The sequence below is a fragment of the Emydura macquarii genome, unplaced genomic scaffold (genome assembly GCF_026122565.2).
Source record: "Emydura macquarii macquarii isolate MOO-44397 ecotype Brisbane River unplaced genomic scaffold, CSIRO-AGI_Emac_v2 contig_480, whole genome shotgun sequence".
Classification (NCBI taxonomy): Eukaryota; Metazoa; Chordata; order Testudines; family Chelidae; genus Emydura; species Emydura macquarii.
Genome location: NW_027130617.1, coordinates 15,542,677 through 15,554,921, shown reverse-complemented (window position 1 = coordinate 15,554,921; position 12,245 = coordinate 15,542,677). Strand labels below are relative to the sequence as shown.

Sequence of the window (12,245 nt, the reverse complement as noted above, 5' to 3'; positions counted from 1 at the left end):
GCCAGAATAGCTTATTTCAAACATCCTCCAGCCAATAAACTATACCACCAAAAGCACAGTTTTGTCAGTATAATTGCATCTACACTAGGGGCTTTTGCTACCTAGCTATCTTAAGCGGGAATTGTACCTCTTAACACCCCTGACCGACATACCTTTGCTGGCAAAAGCTTCTAGTATAGACCTGGGCCTACCCCAGTTAATCACTTTTCACGATCTTGATAGTTGTCATGTCATAAATCCTAGTATGTCTCCAGTCATCTGTTGAGTCTTCCAGCATAGACAAGACATGAATTTCTAGTGTAAAAATTCAAATAGGAAAAAAATCACACACAATCCTCCTTTTTCCTTTGCAAGTCACCTTTAATTTTAAAATTAAAGTTATATTTGTAATTAACTTTCAGATTTTTAATCCCAATTGGTCAGATTTTGATATCTTCTGATATTTTGTGGAGTAAAATCTGATTGATAGTCACCCCAATGACTTCATTGGAGCTATTCAGGGACTAAAGTACTATTCAAGATGAGTAAGGGGATCAGAGTCCGGCCCTACTATAGACACAATCATAAGGAAAGAATTTTCATCTGATTTGTCTAGGATAGATCTGCCTTGCTACTAAATCCCTCGTCTTTCATTTAGTTTCTTGTTAGAGACTTTTGTTAAGACTTCCCAAGGAGTCCTAAGAGGACAATTGAGCCTTTATGTTTTTTTTGCAGAAGTCGAGAGAAAATCAAGTTGTTGGTTTTCTGTTGTTGTTGATCTATTCTCTGCTCAGGCTGCAAACAGTTTCTCAGGAATATATTTTTTCTTTAAAAAAAAAAATAAAATAAAATAAAGGCAGGAGGGGAAACAGATTTGGCCATTGGGGGGAACTTCCAGGTTAATCCACAGATAAGACTTTCCCAAGCATACAGCTACATTATGATCAGTCCCTAAGGCAGACAGAGTGCTAGCTTCTTCTTCTTTTTTTTTAAGTTTTCATCTGAGAATGTTCCTGTGAATCTTAGTAACTGAAGGAATTCAACAGCTTCTCACAAGATGGTTATAAAACTGAAACAATCTGTTTTGGACTATAAAGTTATCAGCCAAGGGTGCAAGGCAGCTCAAAAACTGGTTTAACTAGCTACCTGAGGATTCAGTCTCAGCTGAATATAGTGACTCCTGTGCCACTCATTGTCCCGGCCTCGGGATCAGGGGCATAGGTAGGGAAAAGAAGCATGGCCAGGAACCCCAGTTCATCTTGCTGCTCCTAGAAGTTGAAATGGTCCCCTGGGCCATTGGCAGCTGGACATAACATAGACCAGACTTCAGGCTGCTCTGACTTCACCAGTGATAGGACTAGTCCCCATTCTGTCCCAAGCATGGTGAAACTTAACCGTGTCTTGAACCACTGTTACTCTCTTTTTCCCCCCTCTCTAGTCCTGCACTGACACAGCTCAGGCAATCTGAACTGTTGTATGTGCATAGCTGTATCGGTTTTAAGTTGGCTAGAAAAATTATGGCCCTTGAAGTCAATGGGATTTGAGGTTGTTCAGGATCAAGCCCTTCATTAGGAACCTTCAATAAAAAGATTTGGGGCATGGTAAGGAAAATCCTCACAGGAGCTTTACAGACGAGCATAACCAAGCCTTGCAGCCCTCAGATCTCTTGGTTCTCTCTGAACCTAATCCAGAGTCCACTGAAGTAAGCTGTTTGACTCCAATGGACTTTGGGTCAAACTCCCTGTGTCTGCACTAACTGTAGTCACCTCTCTCACAGACACAGCATCTTTACAACCCCTTTCTGTTGCCTAGATGCTCATGCCTGTTACCTCATTCCTTTATCTCTCAAGATCAGCGGGCAGTTTCTTCTCTCCAAGACAGCTAGCAGCGAGCGACTGTTCCCACTGGTAGTGCATGCAAGCAAGGCCACGCTGGAACAATTTTTATAGTGGGGTTGCTGAGAGACATTGAACCAAACTGTAAACCCTGGATATGATGGAAACCACTTCAAGCCAGAGGGTGTGGCAGCAACCCCCATACCATTGGCATCACTGGGGAACTAAGTGTCTTAAGTGAAAGCAAAGTCCATTTGGCTCAGGGCATAAAATGTAGGGAATCACACACAAAATAGCTGTTCAAGAGAATATAGACACAGCCAGACTAAAACACTATGAAAAGCATAGCTAGGTAGCATCCATACGTAGATCTGATTCTGATTTCACCCCATTAAACCAGTCTTAAACCTGTGTGGTATAAGAATGATCGTAGTTATGGTGGATGTTATGTAGCCTGAAAACTATACTTATTATTCTCTCTCTCTCTCTCACTCAGATCCTAGCTAGCTATCAGCTAGCATTTAACATCTCCTTGAAAAGAATGTCATTGGTTCTAGCCAGTGTGGCTATGGGGCCAGTGTAAACATAACGTCCCAGCAAAGAAAGGTGTGTGACTCTTCAATCCTCTCTCTTTCTCATCTGAGGCTTTGTGAGTCCAGTTGCTGTGTCCTCATTAGCATGCTGTCTATTATCTCATTCTCTAGCACAGACATTGGCACATGCTTAGTTGCACTTTAAATTTGCCCAATTAGCTTCAGTTTTCCTTCACTTCAGTTGATTATTTTAATTTCCTTTTTCTAATTTCCATGGGGTGCATGAGAAAGCTGTTCAAAGATCCTGTTCGCATTTCAGAATAAACCTTTGGACCTTGCCTGAGGGTTGAGTTCTTTAAATTTGATACAAAAACCTAAAACATAAAAATTAGCTGAAGAGACCATAAGGTCTACCATTAAACATTCTGGTGCTCTACAAAGTGTCCCTTACCTCCTGTTGAGAATCTGAGCAAACACCCTCATATGGAACAGTGTCCTTCAACATATTAATGAAGACTTCACCTAGGGGGTTCTCTTTTCCTGGAATACAGATTTGAAAATTAAAGTTCTCTCTGTAGCTATAATATAACATCTCCAGTGCACCACTCTAACAGCTACAGTTCATATCAGATAATAAGATACCCAGCTACTGCAATGGGAGCACTCTGTTTTTGTGTGTCAGATTTGGGGATTTCATGAGGCTAGAATCAGGTTTAGTTAACTAGCACATTTTGTATGTAGTAACGGCACTCTTTGGTTACAACCATTAGTAAAGGCCATGTTTTCAGTTCCTCGCAGGCAAAACTGCTTTTTGTTATTTACATTTGGAAATATTATTTTTAAACTATAATTAGAAAATTGCTTAGAAAGACTTTCTAATTAACAAATAGAAAAAGCCATTTAATACCAGCATGGTCACTAAACGTGGGGAGGAAAATATCCATCCATGTATGAAGACAAAACCAGATGAAAATGTATTTTGCTTATCCCTTCTGGCCTGTGAAGCAATAGCTAGTCAATACAGATTTCCTGATATTCAGTTATAAAGGCATTTTCCAGGGTAACAAATGAGTTATCAATTGCAAAAAAAGACTTTTGAATTGACTGCTTGGGTTATGTTTTGCATGTGCGTCTTCACCTCCCAGAAAGAATCAAGACTCAGTGCTGAAAGCCCCATTTGGTATGGGATTTTCTCCCCTTTCCCAATCAGTGAATGGCTTTGTGCTCAGGTGATGAACATCCTTACTGAAACTTGTTTACCAATATTCCAGCTTCCCAGATCAGCAATAATGCTAAGTGATGTCTGTTAGATTGAATTACAATTCTTTTCCAGTCTACACCAACCAGGGCAAGTAGCCATCAGAGAATTCTAATGTCCAGTCAGTTTGCTGGCATTGTGAGCAAAAGAGGCTGTCAGGGCCTCCATCAAAAGATTCACAGGAGGAGAGATGTATGTCTGCAACCTCCAAAATCACCAGAGTTTGCCTCTGCGCTGCTGTAAACACTCTAGTGAGTCACTTTACACTGACAGGAGAGAGCTCTCCCGTCAACTTAATTAATCCACCCTCAACAAGCAGCAGTAGCTATATCAGCTGGAGAAGCTCTCCTGCTGACATAGCGCTCTCCACACCTGCGCTTAGGTCAGTGTAACTTATGTCACTCAAGGGGGTGGCTTATTCACACCCTTGAGCGACATAAGTTATACCAACCTAACTCGTAGTGTAGACATAGCCACAATCAGGAAGTGCTTCTTTCTTTGGACTCTTCTTTTACTTCATTTCCTGCAGGCAGATTAAGATGGGTGTATCCCATTAATTTACATTGAGGAATGTCTGCTGAGCTAGCTGGTCTTTTACTAAAGGAAATAGAAACATACTAGAAAGTTTTCTATTTAATTGATTGTTCCTTTTGAATCAGTTGCAGGAGGCTCAAGTTTTGTTGTACACTTAGTGCTGTGCAATGGATTTTCAGTTTCACGGTGTTAGAGCAGAAGCCAGAGGTGGTGAAAAGGGTGTTGACTCCCTTTTACAACTGCCTTTTCCACTAACCTTTCTAAAAACTCTGTACAGAAAGTAAGACAGGGTAATAGTTAATCAATCTACAATCAGGGGTCCAGTCCTAGACCCAGTTTTTCCAATGGCTTGTAAGTCGGAAGAAGCTCAGTGTGATGTGTAAAGGGAGTCAAGGTGACCTGCTTTATTAATAGAAATTTATGTATCTGCTTGCAGGGGTCAGGCAGCAGCACTGTACATATCTCTGACCTCTCTCACCAGCTGGGACATCCATAAGACTGCAGTAACACCTGTGTAATTATGAGGATGAGAGGGATAGGACAAAAAACTGTTCTTATATACCTAGACAGCTTGCAGATGTCTTTCCCTCTGTCCATTGCCATACCTATGACTCTGCCCTTGGGAAAGGAAGGCCATGACATAAGAATTACATGTAGATCAAGTTGGAACAAACTGTTTTGTCAAAACCAAAACACTTTATGTAGCCGTTTCCATTCTGAGAAAGGCTCACACTCTATAACCTGGTGGTTAGGGCACTGGTTTGGATAGGGGACACCAAAGTTTAAGTCCCTACACTGCATCTTTTATAGCCAAGTTTTTCAACACTGATCACCCTGAATCAGGCAGAGCAACGACTTGGATCTGGATCTCTCATATCGCAGGCAAGTGCCCCAACCACCAAGGGGGCTGCGGGGCGTCCCTGCAGGCGCAGTCTACCAGACTAGTCCCTCTTGGCTGTATATCTCAAGTGTCCAAGTCAGGGTGGCTGCCCCTAGTGGACCAAGTCACTAGTTGCCCGCAGGACAAGGCTGTGTGAGTCAATAGTTGCCCATGGGGCAAGGCTGTGTGCAGTCTGTAGCACCAGCCCTCAGGCAGGGCGAGGGAGGTAAGCAGTCTATAGTGATGGCAGGGAATTGCATACCTCTGCAGTCTGATGCTCAGGCAGGCGATTGCTGTCACCCCAAGGTGGGGGGCAGAGGAGGTAGGGGGACACAGGCCCACCAGACTCCACCACAGCGTAGTCCAGGGCCCTGTCCATGACTGGGATGGTCCCCACCCAGGTCAGTGGGGATCCCACCTCAACATGCTGACCTGTCACACGCAGGAGATACCCCTCACACGGTCCCCCTGGGTCACTTCCTTCATCGGGGCCTTTGGGTTCCTTGGCGTAGGTGGCTCCCTCAGCATCTGACGCCAGGCAGCCAGCCATGGGCAGTGGGTCTCCGTTCGGATCTCCAGGGCCTTTGGTTCCCTCAACTGGGGTCTGAAGCAATTCTCTGCTTGGCGCCTCCACCAAACATCCTTTCTGTAGTCCACCTGGAATGAGCGGGGCTACTCCCTTTTATCCTAGGGCAGCAGTCGGAGCATGCCCAGCAGAGCCGGGGCAGGGCAGGACTTCCGCCACCCATAGTGTATGGTTAATTCTTTTAGTGCGGTGTAAGCTCCGTAACACATTGCAATGTACAATGAAAACAAATTTAGAAACCTCAAAGTTGCTGTGAAACAGAATTGTCATCCTGTCATCAGCTCTAATTACATCCACCTCCAGGCAGTTGCTTGCCCCCTTCAAATCCATGTTAGCATCTAGTGCAGAAGACACAGGTGGACCCAGGTTTAGGCTATTTCTAGTGAAGTGAAGTGAAGTGAAGTGAAGGTTATTTCTACCTCCTCTGTGTCTGGTCAAGGCTAATGCAGCCACCAGGGATGCCTGGTGTTGACTTGAATAAAGAGGAATATTAAGAATTAATGGGGGGTATTTTACAGTAAAACATGCTAAACACTCTTATATCTCCTATCTACAGTATTATGGAATTGTCATAGAGACAGAAGCTTAGGCTAAAAGATTTTCAGTTTGCCTCAACTTTTCACATTTTGAAGGATTCTTAGTGTTCATTCTCTGAGTGCCAATTCCCGCTTCAGGTGCTGTTGGAAGCACATTATAAGGTTGCACAGAGCATTTAGCTCTCCTGACCACATCCCATTATGTCCATTGAAGCAGAATAAAGAATTCACAGCCTCTAAAAAATCCTTCCTTTAAAATTTTCAGTTATATTTCCTTTTTCTTTTCAACTGTTTTTTAATTACTCTTATGTAAGAGCACATGATCAGTGAACTAAAAGCCCTATTAATTACTCTTTCCTATTTGCAAATTGATTCTGAGATGGTCATCCTCAGATCTGCTCTGAACTTTCTCCCTAAATCAACTGAAGTTTTCTCTTGAATTATGGAAAAAGGCTACTGCCCTTTTACCTAAACTTGAAATATTTCCTGACAAAATGTTGCCCTTGTGTTCAGTACATTGCGTTTCGTCATCCTCTGATGTAGGGCACCCAGTCTTTCTTCTCTGCTTCTCTTTTTAAAAAAATGGGTTTTAAAACTTAAAGTCCCAGGGCTGGATTTTCCATTGCCTTTACCCTGGGGTGAAGGACTACAAAAGGTTGAAGTGGGTGTAAAATGTTACAATATCACAATGGTAGTACTTTTACATCTGTGCAAAATGGGTGCAATGACCACATATGAGTGCAGTACAATGTAAAATAAAGCCCAAATTTTATAGGAAAAGAAGTGCCAAAGTTTCCAGGAGCATGAGGATAAGAAATCATTAGATTCTCTTCCTTTGCATGGAGACTCTTGCTGGTCACCTAAATAATCTTTAAAAAGTGCTACAGTGATTTTGTAAGAAGAATATTTACAGCTTAATCTTTCCCAGTCTGGCAAGATGCTGTTTGTAAACCACAGCTGTCCAAACTTTGGCAGTGTAAGCTTTCAGTGCAATGATGGTATGGACTAGTTTTATCCCCTGTGTTTGGAATTATGTGCCACATTGTAACTTTACTTTGGCATATTATATTTTGTCTATAACTACGTACAGAAATATGCTGTATGCACTCTTGAATTGTCAAAAGAAAATATTGTGAAATTGTTAACTTAATGCTGACTCCTTTACTCATAGCTTTATCTTGAACAGGATATTAAAATGAGTACTTCCCCTTTTTTATGAATATTTGGAAAAAATATATATTTAATGTGACTACTATCTTAACTTATGTGCATGTTGTTTTCTAACCCTATATGCTATGAACCTGTGTAGCCTTTTTAATTAAATTCTAAGGAGAGTACTGACAGCTGTTGAACCCCCACTTCTGCTCCCAACCTCTGTGCTGTTTATTACAAAATAGTCATTTTTTAAATAAGTGACCATTGCCAACCTGTGACAGAGGGCAGCATTTGCCACATTATTAGACTGCAACTTGCATTGCTGATGCATCTGAGGACAGCTCAACTCCTTTTTCACTGTCCATACTGATAAATGTATTAGACAATGAATCACCCTCATGGTGCCTAATGCAGAATTGTTGTTAAGTAAATAAATGATGTTGCCATCGGGATTCAGTTGTAAATAAAGTTGAATTCTAAGCTGCAAACATGCTGCTTCTGGGCTTAAAACATACAGCTTTCACTTTCAAAAAACACAGTATAGATGCAGCCACACTGTAGTAATATTACTTAGCATTGAGGATCTCAAAGCACTTCAGAGAGGGTAGTATCATTAACCCCCGTTTATCCCTTTGGAAACCAACGCCTGGGCAGGTAAAGTTTCTTGCCCAAGGCAACCCAGTGATTCAGTGGCAGAACTGAGAAGAAAATTCAGTTTTCTGTCACCTGGTCATGTGTCCTGTCCACCAGCCTACATTGCCTCCTTGCTAATACTCGGGATGTCAACGGCAAAATCAAATTTATTTTTTTTTAATTAACAAAGAGGGCTTCAAAATTACCTTTATAGATCATCCAAGGAGAAAAAAAATAAGATGTTAGAGTGCCACTTAGCGACATGTTTTCTTGGCTAAGTTAGGCTGGATGGGAATTCTTGAGACCCCAGCTACTACTAGTTCAGCAGCAGGGATCCATATAAAGTTAAATTAGGCCTTCTCTCCTAGCCAGAGAATGACTGACAGGGGAATCATATGTGCATGTGCTATGGGCTAGGTTAGCCACTGGGTCAGTCTACCAAACTTCTCCAAACTACAGCCCATCTGCTTATTGTTGAACTGTTTTTATTTCTGACTTGCCTTTTTCTACTCATGAACTGTTTTTGATCAGATTGTAAACACGTAAAACATTTCCTGGCTCTTAAACACACACACACATTGCTTAAAGAATAATACATAATAAAGACACACAGGATCACAAACAAGATACTTTTTGCAATGTGTGAGTAATGAAATACTTGCCTGCTTCATTTGGCAGAGGATGGTCTGTGTGCTGGGGAAGCAGGTACAGACAGACACAGCGAGATGGAGGGCAATGTTTCGCTGTTGGTATATCCGTGGACCAGCTCTATTGACTCCAGGACCAGAACCTCAGCTGGTGTAAACTGGAGCTCCATTGGCTGCAATGTTACCTTGTAGGCTTACATTAGTTGAAGAGCTAGCCCTCTATCTATTGACGTCAATGGAATGTCTTCAGATTTTGTCTAACATAAGAGCAGGATTTGGCCAGAATTTTACAGAAGATGGTGAGTCAGTTTCTGACAGCAACTTGTGAGCCAAGATCACTTTTGATTCATCTACCATTATCATTGGCTACCAATTTGAAATTTAAGAGAGATCTAATGTGTATTTCAGAAATGACGGCGGTGTAACACTAGCCAGAGGTGGGAAATAAAAGGGTGAAATCTTGCCCTGGCATGTTGGGTGCCTGTTCCAGTCAGAGGAGCAAATGCCAAATCAAGAAAAAGATATGAAAGGAAGAAATGGCTTATAAATCAAAGCAACCCTTTGCTCTTTCTACTGGATTTCTGCTTATGGAAGGAGTAGATGCTAGGGGAAGAGTTCAGATCTCTTCCTTCAAGCTCCAAAGGCAGCTGCCTACCCTCCAGATGAGACAAGAAAGGCACTTTAAAAATGATGGCACTGGTGGCAGATTTCCACTGGCAAACCTGTATTTCCACAATCAATACAAGCAGGTGGCAATGATGGTCTCTTCAAACAACTAATGACAGAAGATTGCAAATTGATTTTTTTTATTAACCCCCTCCCTAAGTTAGATGGGTGCAGCAGCAGCTCTCCACCTGTTCTGTCACGCTGCACGGCCCCTGGAATCATTCAGCCACCTTTTCCTTGCTTCCTGCTTCTGCTAGACCCTTCTGGCTCTCCTCAAGCTTCATTAACCAAGGAAGAAGAATCCCCCATGTCCTTCCCTCTGTTAGATAAATATAGATTGAACTATTCACTCTGGCTAGGGATGTAATTGAACTTACCTTGTTTATGTTAGATCCTGTTAATGTTTGTTTGCTTTTGCATTTTTAAATCAACTAATGGCTTTTTGTTTGTTTGTTTTTAGCTCCAGGTGGTAAAACTCAACTCTTGGGGCATCTCCTCACCTGGTGCTGAGGATTATGGAGTCTAAGCCTGGGTAAGTGGTCCATAAAAGCTTCTAAGTAATATTATGGGGGCCTTCACTTAGATCTCCTCCTCGTCCCTGTACCCTTTTATCCCTCCTCAAAAGCCTTTCTGACCAAGGAGATATAGCCATGGCTCCCACTAGACATCAGTGCTATTTCTGGATTAGCTGGAGCTCTATTAGGACTTCTTTCTCCACCTCCTACCTCTATTCTTCAATGTGGTGCTTCCTGTCAACCCACTGAGGCTGCCAGCAAGCTCAGGACCCCCAACTTCTGATCCCTAGACAGCAGCATGACATGCTGCCACTTAAGCACTTCAAAGAGACAATATACAGCACTGTATCCTTCACAAAACAGCTGCTAGGGAAATAAAGTCACAGTGCCTTGCCAGCTGACGGGATCTCTGCCAGTCCCAGGTGGTGTGAAGCATAAGGCAACAGAGTGGGATGACTGTTAACACTGCTTTAAGAGCATTAAGGGTAGCAATTAAAAATTATGCTGCCTTTTGAGAGTGAGGCAAGTGTCATTTGGCACACAGAGTAAAGGGGCTGACAAGAGTGACAGGTGAGTCTGAAAAGCCTTTTACCGGTTGCTAATGAACCTTTTCCCTGCTCCCATCCTACCTGGATGATGGTACTGAGTTGACCAGTGTTCTTTATTTGCCAGAGCTTGACCATCAGGTTAGCTTCCTGCTTATGTCTGCATGCATCTCTTTCTGGGTCAGGGGACTACCCCAATCATTGTGAAAGTTTTTGTTTATGTCTTCTTTTATCTCCTCTCCTGAATATTCACTAGTAGTCCTTTTTAATTACCATATTTCTAATATTGTGGCTATATTTTTAGTAAGAAAAATAGGAGCACAAGAGCATGAATCCATCTGTGTACACAAGCATTTTTGCTGTGCATATTTCAGTTTAATTCTTCCACTGTTGCAGTGCTCTTACTACACTGTTGGCTGATAATGTTGACAAGCAACTTATGGGCTAATGGTAAGGGATAATCAAACAACAGTGAGTTCAACTACAAGTGCAGAATGTGCAGGTTTGCTGAAGGAAGATAGCCAATATATTCTACTATGGAAGCCATTTCCCCTGGGTATTAATAAAATTAAAGAATAATTTCATCTTTGAATTCTGGGTACTTCTAGGTTTTCTGCAACAAACTTATCTTTTGTATATTTACCTAATTTGGGAAATCTGCATCCTTTAATAAAAATATTACCCAAAATATTCATCTCTACGAGAACAAAGGAAGTAAATGTTACAGCTTGAAGGGATAGTGCTGGGAGTTTATATAGTGCACTGGAAAATGCTATTTAAGGGAGGACTGAACAGCGTGGGTGGTTGGGGCATTGTGTCTTCCATGGGTAAGTCACTGGTTCAAATTCATGAGTGCAGCAGTAACCCATCCAATGGAATGCATCGGTGTTCAATGTGAAATGAGCCTATGGGCTATCTCCAGGCCATAGCATTGTCAACCTAAAATAAATGAATTAAAAACCCATCATCAAAACAAACTCCTTCTCAGACCACTAGAGGCTTAAGAACTGAATGTACCTGGAGACTGATTTATTTTATCTACAGACACAAAATTCTCTAAAGAGAAAAAAATACTCTGGAAAATTAGGTTCTGTGTTAAGAGACAGAGTCCTCTTCACAAATTGCATCAATACTAGAAACATTAATGCAATATGTATTATTATAATTAATAGTTATTATGGCCACCAAAAATGTTTTGGTGCCTCCCAAAACAGATAAAAGAAAGAGATGACAAACTAATTGTAGACATGATGTAAAAAGACAATGAGTGGAGGTTGGGGTCATAAGGACTGATAATGCAGGCTTCAGTTGAATTTGTAATGAGGTGGTTCGCATTCTCCTTACTAAATAAAGAATATGCAGACATATTCTGGTGAATGGGACACCACATTGTATAATACTAGTGGTTCTCCAACTTTTTCGTTCTGAAAACCAGAAAAAAAATCTTCTCATGGACTGCCTCTCCTCCCAGATTCAGAATCACTCGTAACGTTCTTTGTCTGTTCTTGTCGTCCATGGAGAGCCCCTCTTGTACACAGTTATGCTTTGCTAGTAAAACAAGGAACAATAACATAATCCGATAGCATTGTCGCTGAGATAAAGCATACAATAACCTATTATTTTAGTTGATCAGCAGGGTGGCCTAGTACAATGAGCTTCCCTCTGGTGTCTTTGATTCAGCTCATCTCCTAGTTCCTGAAAGACACAACAACAACAAAAACAAAGTATGGAAACTATTGCTATTACTATGTTGTTAGAATGAATATTATAGCAGTAACCTCAGCTGAGAAAAAGCACAAATATTGGATACACTATATGTTATACCACTACCGTACCTGGTTCCATTCTGCATATGGTGATTATATAAAAATATATAAATCTACATGGTTTAATAAAATACTTATCTGCCACCAAATTGAAAGGAGTCTTGGAATGTCTGCAGG

General features: G+C 41.5%; 1 long non-coding RNA gene across 1 annotated transcript in view; it reads left to right on the top strand.

Moving 5' to 3' along the window:
* Positions 1–12,245, top strand: part of LOC137146925 (uncharacterized) — a 233,750-nt gene that overhangs the window by 77,141 nt on the left and 144,364 nt on the right. Inside the window, exon 2 of the long non-coding RNA XR_010918090.1 lies at positions 9,703–9,774. This is a non-coding gene — a long non-coding RNA (uncharacterized lncRNA). The remainder of the gene's footprint in view (positions 1–9,702; positions 9,775–12,245) is intronic.